General features: G+C 39.9%; 1 protein-coding gene across 1 annotated transcript in view; it reads right to left on the reverse strand.

Moving 5' to 3' along the window:
• The window catches only part of TTLL11 (tubulin tyrosine ligase like 11), a 1746306-nt gene that overhangs the window by 278595 nt on the left and 1450366 nt on the right, over window positions 1–17345 (reverse strand). The window lies entirely within an intron of this gene.

Here is a 17345-nt window from a genome sequence, read left to right on the forward strand (position 1 = left end):
TGGCCACAGGGGAAGGCCTCTTGTAAATTTTTGAATTTAGTATTACTGAAAGCTTTTGAACCTGACCTAATCTAATCACCAGCTTTTTAAATAAACTTTTCTGTTTTTTCTTTTCTGCTCCAAGGTTTTTGTTTTTTGGATCATGCTGAGCTGCTAGTCTGGAGGTGTGCATATCCTTTATGAATATGGAGACACCACCACCTTTGGAGCTTCAGTCCATGTTCTAGGGCCGAAAGGTATGGAATGATTTATACCCTGGTAGTGCAGGGATGCTTTCTGATGCTTTACACCAGGTCTCTGTTACAGCACAAATGTCGATGTTCTCCATTTTGAGGAGTGCTTCGAACGAGTGCATCTTGAGATTTAGACTTCTAGCACTGAGCAGCATGACCCTCAGATTGCATTTATTTATAGCTGTTATGGTGGTAATTTGGTCTTTGGAATACCACCTAAAAAAGGCACTACAGGGGTGGCAAGAGCCTTAGCCAGTACCCAGAAACCCAGGGGTGACAGAAGCAGGCCATCTCTGGCAAAGCATAGAGGTCTGTCAGTCATGTCACCCCAAGCAGACTAGCCAATTGTTGAAGTCAATCATTTTCTGTTTGTACTGAGGTATCATTCTAGGTGATGGTAGGATGCTGCTCAGGACTAGGGTCATACCTGCCTGGGGCCACATAATCTGAGAGCTCCACCATGTCTCTTTTCATGTAGTCCTCCAGGGAGGTGCCATGACAATGACAGAGTCGTACTTGTGGAGTGACCTGAGTGTGTGTTATATGTGTCAGATTCTGGCACCTGATAGACAGCTGACTGTTACCTTTTCTTTATTCAACCTAGTGAGTGGGATGTCAGTGTGCCTCACTATTGAGTCACCTATGATTATTGTACTGGGAAAGCTGTTTTGCCTTAGGGACTTAGGTTGAGGGGCACACTGTGTAGGTGAGCTATGTGTCTATTGGTTTGTGCTGTGTTGTGGTGGTCGAGTGCATTTCTGCCTTGGAGGTCTCTGCTATTTGAGTAGATTTCTATTGAAAGCCTCCACAAAGGTGGGTATGTGGTTTGTGTTTTTATGTGAGGGCTGTGATGGTGGGTGTTCTGGCGGGCTATGTGTTCCATGTGATGTGGTACAGGTGTTGACCTTCTCCTCTTGACCAGCTATTCCGGTCTTGGCTGGAGAGTGCATGGCTTCCAATTTGGAGATATAAGTGCATCTCTCACAAGTCTGAGTGTTGGGAGGTAAGAGGAGAGGGTTGCCTGTGTACATGTAGCAGTTGCTACACTGCCTCAGATTGCCCAGGTTCACTAGGTTAATAGGAGAAAGCACAGGAAACTGACCTTTAGACATGCCAGGAGGGATGGTCATCATTACTATGTACTGGAGCTGTTTCCTTATACGACGTCTACTGCTTATAGCACTTATATGTGCTGCAATAATTACTACAAAAAGCCTGATGAAGTGCTAGATAAATAATCTAATTAAAGTGCAAGAGAGAAGAGATCTAGCAAGATCTAAGGGAAAAACTGAAGAGCAGATTTTCTGGCACCGGTAATATACTTTAAATGCAGTGCAAGCTAGCACACTTTAGTGTGTAGCAATATTAAAGCAAATACAGTTAAAATAAATGCAGTTAAATGAAAAAAAATGACTTAAATTAAGTGCAGAAAGCAGTATAATCCGAAAAAATCAAAATGGGCCACTTAAAGTCTCTTTCTCCTTTCTGTTGCTCTTGTAGTCTGCAGGATGCCAAAACAGGATCCGTTGGGTGTAAACAAGCGTAAACCCACGCAAACACAGGCTTTTAAACAAGAAAGTTGTAAGGGATAGGAAAACTGCCCAAACAGCCAATAAATTTCACAGTCAGAAACCACTCCTCTTGTGGTAGATAGGCTACCTAGTGCTTACCACTCCCACTGATAAGCTGGAAGGCTTCCTTCTAACACAGAAAGGTCTGGGAAACTCAGAAACTTAGAAAACAGTCCTGGATATAGCACATCTGTATATGGACTACTCTAGTAACAGGAAAGGCGGGAAACAAGCTTAGAAAAAAAAAACATTAACTTGTAGCTGGAATACCTCAAAATGGTTTAAAACTGTGCAGCTGAAGCTCTGGATGCAGCAGACCTGTATTTAGACTATGCTACTCAATTTTAAGGTTCAGAATGGAGCAAGTCCTAGTTTCTCTAACACAAACTTAAGATCCCAAGGAGAGGCTAACAGTTTTCTTGGAGGGCTCTTATGTAAAACCCCTTTCAAGAATGTTTTAACATGAGAATGCACTGATCCATGGGCAAACATGCTGAAATGGCCAATAAATGAACCTTGATGGAGGACTAAGAAAGGCCATATGATACTAACTCTCAGAAATATTGTAAAACCAAAGAAAAACAACCTCTGAATGGGTGCTGGTTACATTGTTGGCACAACCTAGTAAATCTTTTCCATTTGCTAATATATGATTTTCTAGCAGTAGGCTTTCTTGCCTCAGTTAGTACCTCCTGGATATCCTAAATGAACAGATGCCTACAGGGAATTAAGTCCCTATCATCCAGGAAGTCAGCTGAAGTTGACTGGGGTTGGGGTGCATTAAACACCTCTGATCTTGTTTGAGTAGATCCAGTCTTAGAGAAAGCTCATGGCATCCCTAGCCATTTCCAAAACAAGGGAAAACAACTGTTGCATGGGTCAGACACAAATCACCACAATGATCCTAGGGGACTCCTTTTAAATTTTTAGAAGTACGCTGAATATCAGTGGAAATGGTGGAAAAGCATAGAGAAATGTTCCTGTCCTTCTTGCATTGAATCCTGGAGCAGAATCATGCCAGTTGAATGTTCAGAGAGGAGGCAAATAGGTCTACTTGAGGAACTCCCCACAGATGGATCAAATCTTGGAAGACCCCCCTTAACTAGTTCCCATTCATAAGGGTCCACCCTTGTCCTGTTCAGCTTATCTGCTATACAACTCTCTGATAGAATACAGTATGCCTGTGGAGTGAGACTGTGCTGTAAAGCAATATCATAAGCTATCATGGCTAGTCTGCCAAGGGGATAAGGCCTGGCTCCCTATTGCTTGCTGTGATGTACCACATGACTGTGGTATTGTCTATAACAATGTGAAGAGGTCCCGGGGCCAAAGATGATTCAGAGAGTTGAATGCCTAGATCAGGACAAGCATCTCTTCAATATTTTTTGTGCATGTGTCTGTCACTAGTGCCCAGCACACATTGCACTTTTAGCCCTCCTGAAACTGTTCCCCAAAGCAAAGTGTGAGGTTTGTGTGCTGACTGACTGTTTTGGAACAGGGAGGGAGAAGGGGAAACCTAGATTTAAAGATATTTGCTGTCCACCAATTTTTTTTTACCTTCTGACAAACCACAGCACTGGAATTTGAAAGGACAGAGGATTTTGGTGTTGTAACCAAAAGTACTTCAGATACCACTGTATCTTTCTCATATGGAGTCTTTTCAAGGGTATTGTGAGAATTATAGATTTCATGAGACCCAAAATTCTGAGGTATTCCTTGCAGTAACCAAAGTCTAAGAGGAAAATATTAGAAATAGATCCTAGATCTACTTTTCCTGTGGAAGTAAAGCTCTTTGAACTGAGGTGTTGAGCTGAGACCCCAGGAACACAATCTCTTGGAATCACAGCTTGGGTAAGGGATCTTTCATCCAGGTGAGAGGTTCCTGACACTTTGAAAAATACCCTGCAAACATAAGCAAGTTATCTAAATATGGAAAAAATGTGGCTATCCTATAACCTACAATGAGCTGTTATAACTGGAGCTAGATACATTGTGAACACTCCTGGTGCAGTAGATAGTCCAAAGGGTAAGGCAGAGAAATGATAATGTAATCCAGACACACAAGAACTTTAAAAAAAACACCTGAAGTCTGGATGAATACAGATGTGATGATTAGCATCTCTTAAATCTAGAGATACCAGTAATATTGAACAAGGAGGAAGTGGTAACAGGTTGAGAAGTGGCAGCATTTTGAACATGAACACTATCCCAGGTTTAGGAAAGAATGCTCCAGAAATGGTCTCTAAGAATTTTCTCTAAAAACATCCTTGAATAAAAAAGAATTCCCAGCTGAGAATGAGAAACTAGTTCTGTCACTCCCTGGGACAGCCTGTAATGCAGGACAGCTGGAAATAAGAGTCTGTTCTAGTCTGGTTGATGAGGGATTCACAGGTCTATAGGTATATACTACGCTAATGATCACCAGGGCCTTTACAAGCCTAGCTGCACAACTCAACCCAATAGTTTCCATGTAACATGGGTGTCTGTTGGGAGGGGTATGTTAGTTAGGAGGTTGTTAAAGGTTTAGCTGCGGGGGTTATGTTAGTTAGGGAATATTTACTGTTGGCCTCTGTCTTTAAAAGATGAAGGACAGACTGGGGAAAAGTGAATTTTTGATTTCCCATCCAATGATCAAGGTTACATTTGCATAGGGTTACTCTGCTTCACATGCATGGGGAGTATATTACAGAGCTTGCAGATCCTTTGAAAATCCCCCTGGAAAGGAAGATTTTCATCCCACTGCCATCTGCAACCTTAATGAATGATCTTCATCTTACCCTTCTCATCATACGTTTTGATCATCTTTGCAGCAGAGGGACCAAAAACTAAATCTCTAACCAAAGGATAATTTAAAATCTCATTTTTAACATTATAGGTTCATAGGTTTATAGGTGTGTACTAGGCTAATCGCCACAATGGCCTTTTTAAGCCTAGCCATGCATCCCAGATATCTGACAAGTTCTGATACCTTTGGTAAGTATAAGAGAGGCCTGGGAGATGAACCATTTACAGGCTGCCCAAGTTCATTAGAGACATAGGTGCCAAACCAGGGATGAATTTCCTGTTCCCCATCCAACTGGTCCAAGGTACACTTGAAATGGGTTCGGGAGGAACTTTGCTTCACATGAATAGGGAGCCTGTTCCAGAGAAGGGGTAGTCTCTGGGATACATACCTGTCTCTCCAGCAGGTCCTATTTATGTCATGGGCATGGTTTAAGTCTTTAGAACAGGTAATTCTGGTGCTTTTTTTTTCTGGATATGCAGGATGTCCACCAGAGTGGAGTCTGATAATGTCTGGAATGCCAGGCATAGATCTCCCATTAACAATCTGTAGGAGATGGAATACAGGGATGGGGCCTTGAGGCAGTCCGCATAGGACATGTTACTTATGCCCTGTATTCTTTTAGTGAGTAACCTATGTGGACATTCCAGTTCTTGGGTATGCCAGATTACGCACATAACAAATGCGGCAATGAATTCAATTATTGGAACAATGTCTTCTTTGGACCTAGGTGCCATACCTTTATCTATAAGTTACACAACATAAAATGATTTCCTCACTGCTGTAGACACTTGATGGTCAATGACTAGATTACTGTCTATGTGTGTCCCCAACTCCCTGAATATTGAGTCATCTCTTACGTTTGTGTTGTCAATATAATAGTTTCCAGGGGTGGATGACTTCCTGAAGGATACTATTATAGCAATAACCCACGCCTGGGTGTGGGTAATGCTTCTATTACCCACGTGGTGGCGTTGGTTTGGTCAAGTGGAGGACAAGAAACAAAAACAAATGGGCGTAAATTTAGTACCAGCAGAACCTATATTATTATTATACCATGACATTATTTAAGAAAAAAACTGTTTATTTTTCTTAAATATAGTATAATACTTTATTAGATTACTGGCATAGTATCGATGTCTGGCATCGCGGCATTCTATGTCTACGCGCGCGAAGCGCCATTAAATCAGTACAAAGCAAGACGAAAGAAGCGTTTAGAAACCAAGAAGTTAATTGAGTTTTTTAGTAAGCGACAAAGCTAAATAAAATAGGGTTAACATGAAATTTTTGTATGAAAAATAATGTTAAACTCATTTAAAATAGCTGTTCATTACTTTGCTCTTATAAACTTATCTCTTGCTTTTTTTCTCTCCGCAGACACAAAAAAAATTAAATAAGTCATTTTAACAATAAGTAGACATTTAACATGGGTTTACTCAACATTTCCGCTTGGTCTCGACAATTATAATAAACTAAAAAAACATCGCTTTAATGTTAAAAAGCGAAGAAGCGACCGGCAAAAAGGCAAATCAGCACGACCTTTTTTTTTATCATGTATAGACAGATAACACCCACGCTTTTTCTGCTATCATGAATATTCATTTCTTGGCAATTAGTTTTAGTCCATGAATCTGGCACTAGTTGTTTGTGTCAGCCCTTCCTGGAGAACATTTGTGTTAGTGGGTAATTCACTGACAGCATCTAATTTGCAATCACCTGCAAATTTTGTCAGCCAGAGGCCACTGACATTGGCCTTGACTTCTGAGAAGTAAATGCCAAAAAGGAGTGGTCCCAGGATCGATCCTTGAGAGACTTGCTTGTGACTGGCCACTTTGTAGAGGTCGACTCCCTAATTCTAAGTTCCTGGGTCGTGTCTGTGAGACAGCTGACTATCCACCAGGTGACATAAGAATTTTACTTAACCTCTTAAGTTTGTCAACAATGCCTGAGTGGGGGATTGTGTCAAATGCCTTGTCTAGGTCAAGGTAGGCAGTGTGATCCATTTTGCCTACATCCATTGCATTGATGACATTCACCAGGCTGAGCAGGCATGACCTGCTCTTGATGAAACCAAACTGGGTTGGGTCCAGTGTTTGGAGGTTTGCTATGTCATTATTGATCATTTTCATGATAATTATTTCCATGATTTTGCATACGAGACTAGCGAGTCTTAAGCATCTGTAGTTTCCAGGATCTGTAGATGCCCCACCTTTGTGCAGAGGGATGACTGTTGCTGTATTCCATTCATGGGGCATGAAACCTGTTTGGAGGCTACAGTTACATATCATTTCCAGACAGCCTAATAGATCATGCTTCATACTATTTAGAGGCATCCTGGAATATTGTCTAGGCCTTAGAGGGAGCATTAAGGACCTGTTTTCTGGTGATAGCAGGGGAGATATATTTGATGGCATTTCCTGAGGGAAGGTTGATAGGGAGAGAGGGGTAAAGTTGGAGCTGAATTTGTCGGCCAGTAGGTTTGTTATATCGTCTGGCTCAGTATAGGTAGCTCCATTTACAATGAGCTCTGCACACAACTGTGTATTGCCTTTGAGGTTAATGATATACCTAAGGAATGCTTTGTGGTGGTCCTTAGCCTGAAATGCCAAATTTACCATAAATTTTGATTTGGTAGACTATCTGTGCTCTGAGTTGTTTACTTAGTTTGATGAGAGAGTTTTTATCCTGCTGGGTGCTGCACCTCCTAATTTCTGCCAAGATTTTCTTCCTTCTGCCATGCAGAATATTGATGATGTGATTCCACCAGGGTGGTTTGTTTTTTGAGTTAGTTCTGTACTTCTTCCTGGTAGGTAAATTTGCCTATATGCAGCTATTAACATGTTTGTACAGGGTTTCTGTGAACAGGGGTTTGAAATTTGGCCAGGTTATCACTTAATAGTAGGAGTTTAGCCTTAGGGTAGTTCCTGAAATATTTCAAGATTATCTGGTGTTCTAGGTTTTATTTTTACTTCAAATGAGACTATTTTGTGGTCTGATCTTACCAGAGAAGACATTACACTAGGGGGTGTGCAGCACTCTCCTATATTAGTGAGGACCAGATCCAATATGGTTGCACCCCCTGTTGGTGTAATGACAATCTGTTCCAGGGTGTTTGTGTTTACAAAATCCAGGAATCTCTGTGCCTGTACTTTTGGCATCATATACGATTCACATTTAATAGTGGGGTAATCCTGGTTTGGCACCTACGTCTCAAATGTACACGTTACCTGTAAATGCTTCATCTCCCAGGCCCATGCTTACACTTATCAAGGGTAGCAGAACTTGTCAGAGATTTGGGATGTAAGGTTAGGCTTAAAAAGGTCTTTGTGGTTGTTAGCCTAGTAAACACCTATGAACCTATAATTAAAATCGCCCATAAATATGGTATCAAAGTTGGATAATGAGTGTTTCCAGTAAGTTTAATTACATAGTATAGGTTTCCTGGGTCATAGAGTGGGACCTATAGCTTGCAAGGAAGTGGTAATGGATTTTGCCTATGCTAATTTGAACGTGGAGAAGCTCAAGTGCAGTGTCCTATCTGACCAGCCTTGAGCTACGTTTATTTTTGATATAAATTGAGACATCTCCACCTTTAGTCCCTGTCTGTGTCATAGTTGGTGTAAATGTGTGGAAGGCATTATAACCTTGCACTGTCAGTGTGCTCTCTATACCTTTAAATGATGTCCCAGTGAGTGCACAGATGTCATCATTCTCTAGGGTGAAGACAGCTTCTAGGGAATGGAGGTTTTTTTGTTTAGACTTCTAGAATTGATCAGTAACACCTTTAGATTTTCTTGTTTTTTGATTTGCTATATTGGAAGGTCTTTCAGTTTGGCATTGCCAAAAAAAAAACACTATGGGGGAGGACAATGTTTTAGCTAATATTAAAAAGCTTAGAGGGGAGAGGTGCAGACCATCCCTGGCAAAGCAGGGTGGTCTGTTGGCCATCTTCTTCCATGCTGACAAATATTGCACCCCCTTAGAATGACACCAGAAATTAAGCCAATTATTAAAGTAAGTCATCTTTTGTTCTTATTGTGGCATCATCCTTGGAGAAGGTAAAATGCTGCTCAACACTAAGCTGATACCTACCTGAACCACATACTCTGAGAACTCCACAACATCTCTCTTCATATAGCCTAGAGTGTTACGTCTCAGGTCATTTACAGCAACATGGACTATGACTGGGTACTTGTGGACCAATGGCCTGACTGCATGCATAATGTGGCAGACCTGGCCCCTGATAAGCAACTGACCATGATTTTCTCCTTGCTCAACCTGGTGACGGGGACATCAGTGTGTCTCACAATGCAGTCTTCAATGATATGAATGGTGAATTCTGTGGTGGATTGCCTTTCAGGCTTAGAAGTAGAGGCTCCATGATATGTAGCTATACGTGCTGATGCAGGTGTTGTTTTGAAAGAGTGCATTTGGGGTTGCTGAGGGTGTTTGTTATGTGTACTTCATTTAGAAGGTCTTTGGGATTTAGGAAAGTTACATTTAAGTGCCTCAGCAAATGTGGTCCTATGTGCCTGCTTTGGATTGTGTGTGATGGGTGCAGCGTGTGTACTACTGACAACCTTATTGACATTAGAAGTGTTTTTATATGAGTGTTTGCCTCCAGTGGCATTATGTAAATACATCACTTACATACCATATCAGTTTGTTTGAGAAATAAATGATTGTCAGTAAACATGAGGCAATTTCTACATTGCCTCAAGATGCCCATATCCACCAAGCTGGTAACAGAGATAGTGGGAAAGTTTGCATCCATGGCAACAGACCCTTTTTTATTGATGAGATAGTTGGAGTGAGAATATAAAGTAATGTCAGGAGTATCCGGTTTGCAACTCTCGTGGCAGTGCTTGATGTTTGTCTCTGCAAATTAGTTTTCCTATGTGCAGCTTTGTATTGTTGAAATTGTAATGGTGCTTTTACAAGAAAAATGTCAACTCAAGGTGTCTGTGGCTACAGAGGGCAGTGAAACACTTGAGGGGAAACTGATAAGTACAGACTGATGATTTGCGGATTAAGTATTTTGGCAGGTATTCTAAAATAAGAAGTAAATCAATCAGTACTTACTGAAAAGAAAGAATTAGCTTGTCAAAAATGATGAAAAGAAGGGAGTCACCTGAATGGCTAGTGCCTGACTACTACTAGTGCTGGTCTTACCACAGCTTCACTCTGCTGGGATACAATGCTCCTTTGCTTCTTCTCTCACCAGAAACAAAACAGTAGCACCAATCCCAAGATGAGAAGCAGGCCACAGCCTGTTTGGTGAGCCACAGTCTTGTCCCAGATGATGTAAGGGTTTGCAGGCTTGTTGTAGCCTTTTCCTGATAAATGCCATGAATAACAACCAGACCAATCAAGAAAATCAAGCAAAGGCACTCACATCTCAACAAGAAAGATACAGGAATTTATGCACTCTGCTCTTTCTCTCACCAGGAGCAAAATATAAGCACAAATTCCAAACCGGCACATATGAAGCAGTTATTAGGCTTTACAGTGAAACTACTGAAAGGCAGAGTGCTGGCTCTCCAGTAACTGGCTGTCTTAGAGTAGATGTTGCAGATTTTAACGGTAAGATGGAAAAATGCATTACTATCCTAAGAGCTATAGTATGCACTAAGCAGTTAGATAGGAAAGAGCGGGTAACTTAAGCTTTAACTATCTAAGTGAATAAACTAATTTTACAAGTGCAATATAGATTGAAAGCGGTGGGCACGTTGTATTCTGGTTCTATGGAATACAGTGGTATAGGGAGCCAAACACAGTACATTACTCCTCTTCAAGGAAATTTGAGGGGTATATACATGTTTAGTTTTCTGTTTCTTTTTGACAGGAAAATGGGGCCAACAATGTTATTAATGGCAGAAGCAGCTTCTCCAGGGATGGATGCAACATTCTGACAAACAGGGACGCTTTCCCTACTCCCTCTCCAACAAGAATGCCTCTCCCTTGCCCAGTGGCTCTCCTTTGCCCACTGAGGGGACCCCAACAGCTGGAAAGGACTTGGCTAATCACTGGTCCATAGTGACTGTAGGTGCAACACCAAGGAATATGGGGTGAAAGATGAGTGGTCTGAGGTACAAGTAAGTGCTGTAGCAGACTTATCCACCTATGGCTGAGGCAAATTTCTACCCTGCTGTGGTGGCAAAGGCTGTTTAATTAACGTTTTCATTTTGTGGCTGGAAGAAGGACCTACTGTGGGACTGACAGTTTCTTCCTTGTTCAAGCAAAAAACAGTGTCTCTGTATAGAGGAAAACAAATAGCAAAAGCTGGTAACAATTTAAAGCCTTTAAAGTGACTTTTTTCACAGAAAATACATAGAAAAAGTACTTAAAAACCCTTTGCCATCCCCAAAAAAGTAAAATACAGTAGAGAGTCAATTATCTAAATGTCGATTATCGAGAACGTCGATTATCCAAACAGAGCCTTCCAAAGTTTTCGGGTAGGAAAAATTATAAAGTCTGAATATGTAAACATTATACGGATTTGCTTGTGCATGTTTTTAGAGCTTGTAGCCCACTCGTGTGTGAAAAATATTCTTTATTGTCCATTGGAATCGCTGAAGGGTTGAAAAGTGTATTCCCTGGATATAGAAAAAAACAAGATTTTAGAAGTTTTTTTTAATCCGGTTCAATGTATGTTTGATTATCCGAACTACCCTAGGTCCCAATTAGTTCAGATAATCGACTCTACTGTAACTAGATTTTCTCCAGAGGAAAAAAATGCTTTTTAAATACTTTAAACAACTTTTAAACTGTCAGGAAAAAAGAGCACTCCCATTTAAAAATACAACACAGACTTATGACAGTCCATTAAAACACAAACTCCTAAGATTTTAAATAACTTTCCTGAACAGGAAAGTGTTATCTAATTAACAATTTTTTTAAAAAACATTTTTTTCCCACAAAGGGAACATGTCTGCTTAGCAAAGGAACAGCACAAGCCAACTGTTGCTCCTTAACCTTGCAACTCCCATTCTAATATCACCCACCCCATCCAACCACTACCTTTCTTTCCACCCCACTAACTACCTTGATTATAGCAAGCTCAGATGCTCATAAGCCTAGTACTTGTTATACAGCAGGGACTTCTTATTGTAACATTTATTAATGTCTGTTATGTACTTCACAGATAAAGATTCTAGTTGCCTACTGATGTACTATGTTCTTCATCTGTAAATATGTTTGTAATTAACTGCTATGTTAAATTGTTAATCACTATGTAATCCAATGTAACTACTGTATGTTTATTTTAACTGTGGAGCTTTTCTCCCCAGGCCTCCACTGAAAATGGACCTATGTCCAGTCGGACACTCCTAGTCAACAAATGTAAATAAATAAATAAATTTTGAAGGGGAGCAAGCCCCCCTGCATCCCCCACACCCCCCTTCTTAAATATACCAACTGCGAGATTGCACTACAATGGGGGTGAGGGAAATCTCCCATTCCGCGCTGTATGCAGAAGCGCACAATTGGAGAATTTCCGTTCCTCTGCTGTAGTTTGGTCATGGAGCTAATATATTTAAGCAGGGAGAGTGCAGGGGGACTCGGCCCCCTGCAAACATGTAAGCTTGTTTTTTTTCTTCCCCTTCTCTTCCCTTCATAATTTTGAGTTGCTGAAAACTCGAGGTTCTGGCTCTCGGCTTATAGCTTTTGAGCTTTCAGTAGCTCTCGATCTTGTGAAGGGATATATATATATATATATATATATATATATATGTGTGTGTGTGTGTAAATTTCTGTTAGACTTGGGTACACGCTTTTAGATCGGATATGAACTCACATTAACAGATTACAAGACAAAATTCAGCAAGCTATTAAGCTACTAGGTTTAGAAAAAATCTAACTCAAAAGGAATGAAGGAACAGTATACTGCTTAACTTGAATCTACATGAATATGGTGTCCACTTTCCATAAAGTCTCTTAAGTGATTATGAAGTAAAAAGTTCAAGCTGATTGTTGAGATGAATATTTCTGCATTATTTCTGAATAAGTAGAAGATCTAGTTTCAAATCAGTGGCTAGACATCCATCTTCTGACAGAATATGACAATTGACACTGCATTTCTCAGATATGTAGTACAGACTTAAAAATTGTGCTGTATAGTCTAATATTAGATTTTTCAACTTCACATGAGCTGAAAATATCTGTTGTCAATCTGTTTGTTAATGTGGCATATTGCTGTAGTATTTGTCTTGCTGATTTGAAGTTTACCACATTGGAATCCATCCTGAAAGGCTGGAAGGGTCTGCCTTCTTTCATCTGGTTCTGTGTGATGTGGAGAGATCTTTTGTGTGGAAGCCAGTTCCCCTGAACTAAAGAGACGTTGAAGAGGAATGCGCAAGCATAACCTAAAGAGTCTGCTATCAAGTGCTGAAATACTGTCGGAGGAACCAAAATTCATCTCTATGGACAGGTTGACTGGATGCATCTATCAAGAACATTTCTTGTTGAATATTAAACGTAATATAATTATTTTTAGAGAATGTGAAGACTGGTTCCAAACTCTGCTGGAGAAGGAAGTATTTCAAATTTGGAATCATGCATATAAGCACCAAGAGAATGCAGAAAGACATGTAGCCCAGAGGCCTTAACAGCCTGCAGCTGAAATAAATTTGTCATCATATTTTGTAGCTCTTTTTGTCCTGATGCAGGAATACCTTCATAAGGTACTGATGTTGCAGACGGCAGGCATGACATGTTATTTACAGTTATCTCCATACACTGTATCAAGTGAAATGCTACCACGACTTTCTTGCGACAGTGCTAGAAGCAGACAATCGTTCAAGTAAGAGAATAGGGTAATGTTATTTCCTGAGGTAAACAAAGACTGGATATGAAATATTTGTCAGCTATACTTTGGGTCATGCAAATAATAAATGGCAGATTTGCTAACAGTAATATAATGAGATTTATAAAGTTGCAAGGAATGTCCAAGACAATGCCCTTCTGGAATGTGCTGTCATTCAGAACCAGCTTCAGCAACCGCGGGGTTCAATGTGGAACATTTTTGGGGACCTCTCAAGCCACATTCCTCATGCTGTAAAAGACAGTTCTATGTAGAACTGTATTATAAATAATAAGATGCTTAGGGTGTATGTGAGTGGAGCTTTGTGGATGGTGGGGTTGGAATCACCCCATATGCATGATAGAATCTGGGTGGGATGTTGTGATTTGCAAGGAAGGATCAAACCCAAACTGCTGTCCCTTGTTCCCTTCATTTTACCTGCCTTCACATTTGTCACAAACCAATTACCATCATAATTTAAACACCAGCAATATCTAAAAAAGCTTTGAACATTTTGGAAATTGTTTGGAAACACTGAACGTTAGAAAAGAATTGCTTGTGGTTTGGCTGGCCCAAGCCAGTGTATGCTGAGGGTTATAAATAATATCTAGAAAACCACTAGACCTTTTCTAGCATTGGCATCATACAAGTCTGGAGTTAAACCTTTGGTATTTGACCAGAACTTAAAATAACCCCCCCCCCATGGTCATCCCCCTACACAATAGTAAGCCCTTATGGTACTTGGACTGGACTGGAGAAAAGTAATTTCTTACAAGCCCACTTTTACAGGGCTTCTGATCTTGCAATTTGCTTTCTTCAAAGGCTGTATCACGTACTGTGGATTGCCCAGATGTTGTCGCAGTTGTAGCCATTTCAAGGTTCATGTGCATTGCCAGATCTTTCAGTACTTGAACCAAGGCTGCTGCGAAAGTGTAAGAAACTATGTAACTAAAACCAGAGATCATGCCCTAGATTAGAATGCCAGACAATAGGGAGCCTGGTTTTATGTCACTTTGGTATGGAAGAGTTTGCCTTGGGTTGTCAAGTCTTTGCAGACAGAGACCTTTCATTTCATACATTTGAGCCACTGCTTTAATATCTTTTTGTTCAGAGAATGGGACAGCCAGTATTCATGGGGATTTTACATTTTGGGTAGTCATAAGGACCCATAAACACTTGGAAAAAGATAGCTCTTGAGTTTTAAATATATATCTACATATGTGTATATATTAATAAACAAAAAAAAATAAATTAAAAAAAAATATATATATATATGTGTGTGTGTGTGTGTGTGTGTGTGTGTGTGTGTGTGTGTGTGTGTGTGTGTGTGTGTGCATGTTTATAAGTGTGGTGTGTGCTAAATAGCTGCTCTTGATTTTTTTTTTTTTCAAGCTAGTTTTTTTGTGTAATAGGCCATTCATTTGGTCAATATTTGCATTGTAATCATCTTGACTTTTGGCCATTGTAGTGTGAGAGGATTTTCTTTTAAAATTTGTAAGTATACTCCTACATATAGATATAGCTATAGATACAGATATAGATAATATAGATACATGTGTGTACATATAAATGTTTATATCTATTTCTTTAATTCATGATAATTACTACACCATGTAAAGCAGAGGTAGGATAAAGACATTATAAGTCCGTCTAAGGTTGCTGTCTGAGTGGGGAATGATAATGGAGAAACTATAGGGAAAATAAGATATTGTTTAGTCTGGTGAGTCAGAACAATGGTATAACCATCATGCATTCAGATGTGCTTTTAGATTATGCTTTAAGAGTTTGGGATTATTGTTTTTATAAAGGGAGGTTGGCAAAAGAGTTCCAAATTTTAGCCAGAAAGTCAGTGCAAATAGAATCTCCATGCGAACTGATAGAAGGTCGAATGAGTATATCGTATTTATCAGTAGAGTGCAGTGCATGAGTTGGAGTTTACCACTGAAGAAGTGGGGAAAGGGAGATGGAGGATTTTTGTGGGCTGCTTTTAGCCGACTGTATTTTAGAAGGCTCAAGAAATTGAGGCAGTTATTTTTGAGGGCAATGCATTGATGAGTTCTGTTTGGTAATTTGGTAGCAAATTGGGTTACACTTCAGAATACTGAATGTCTGAAATCTTGAACTGCATATAGCCGAGACCATATGATTGAGATTTTGCAAGCTCAAAATTCTGAATGGAGATCTGCATACAGTGCAGAATGGGAGATTTCCCTTTTTCTTGCTATAGTGCAATCTCAGAGTTGGTATATTTAAGTAGCGGAGGTGTGGGGGGTGCAGGGAGGCCAAAAGAAACATTTTGTTTGTTGTTCTTTTTTTTTGTTTTGGGGTTTATTTCAGAATTTCGAGCTTCTGAAATCTCGATCAGATGGTCTCGGCCATATGCAGTTTGAGATTTCAGACGTTCGATATTCTGAAGTGTAACCGCAAATTTAACTATTTTGTTACAACACTGTTCAAGTTTTGAGAGCTGGGTAGATTGTAAGTTGGTGAAGACCAATGAGGCACAGAGCATACAAGGTAATAGCTAAGAAGTTGCTGTGGATTTCTGTGCATGGTCAGATAATTCATTTTTAGATCTACAACATAGACATAGTTTTTGATTATTATTATTTTTTTTTGTTACATGTTGCGTGTGCACAGTGAATTTTAGATGTTCATCAGTGACGTTTCTCAGTAACATACTACTGTGGACAAATTCAATGGTGGTGTCACTGGAGGACTGAGAAGAGCTCGTTTTAAGTTAGGATTTACAGGAAAATAGCATGATTTTAGTTTTATTATGGCTGATGATAGGGTTAGAATTGTCTAGGCAGATTCAACAAAGAAATACAGCTGGTAACTTTTTAAAGTCCTGAGATGGTAGAAGCAGGTAATAAAGGAATCATCTGCATACTGGATAAGTGTCAAATGATTTATTGCAGGAGGTAAGTCAGCAGTGATCATATTGAAGAGTAGCTGACTGAAAACTGATCCTTGGGAAGGGAATGTGGATGAAGCATTTTGCCATTTTATGCGTTGGGTTTTGTTGGAAAGGTAGAATTTAAAGCACTGAATGGCTTTACTCACGAGACCTGTTTGGGAGAGTCCAGTCAGAAGGTTGTCATGTGGCAATGAGTCAAAAGCTAGTCATACACCCAGGAATACTGTGGAAACCAGGAGACTATCATTCCTGAGTTGGTGTATGGTACTGGTGAAAGACAGAAGGGGACATCTGTACTATGGGACAGGTGAAAACTGTATTGGGATGGTGAGAGGTGAATATGATTCAAGATGTGTGTCGGAAGTTTAAAGTGGATGCATTTCTGTAGTATTTGTGAGAGAGGGGATACAGTATGGTTATTGGACTGAACATAGTAATATCAGTAAAAGTACCCCCTTTGTGAAATTTCAAAATGAAGGACTGTTTCCAAGTGGTAAAGAAGAGTGTTTCTTGGGTAGATCTGTTACTTAAAATTGAGACTTGTTAGGATATAACATCTACTGCCAGTTTTGGGTAGTTGTCAAGAGCAGCTGTACTAGTTTTTAATTATCTCAGGTAATGCCTAACAATTCATGTAGGTACAGGTTTAAAATTAAAAATGAGATTATTGCTACAGCTGTGAGATGAGTAAGAATGGATTAACAATAAGATCAAGTTTGGAAAGGGAAGTAGCAGCAATGATAAACTGAGAAGTAAAAGCTTAGGTTACAATATAGTCAGATACAGAGGGTGAGGGATTAGTTCTGTGGATTTGCCTGGAATGAGGAGTTGGGAGATCCATAGCTGTTTATGATATTTAGTTTTGGCATCCTGACGAGTGTTGAAATTGTTTTTCTTATCTGCATTAACTTCAGTTTTTGCTGCATTACAAAGATGGCAATTGTGCTAAAACTTGGCTAAAGTTTTACTGCTTCACCAAATGTGCCAAGCTCTATCTCGTTACCTCATTAACTGCGTGATGGACAGGTGCAGAGAACAG

Source organism: Protopterus annectens, chromosome 16.part0 (assembly GCF_019279795.1).
Source record: "Protopterus annectens isolate FY-2018-M chromosome 16.part0, PAN1.0, whole genome shotgun sequence".
NCBI lineage: Eukaryota > Metazoa > Chordata > Ceratodontiformes > Protopteridae > Protopterus > Protopterus annectens.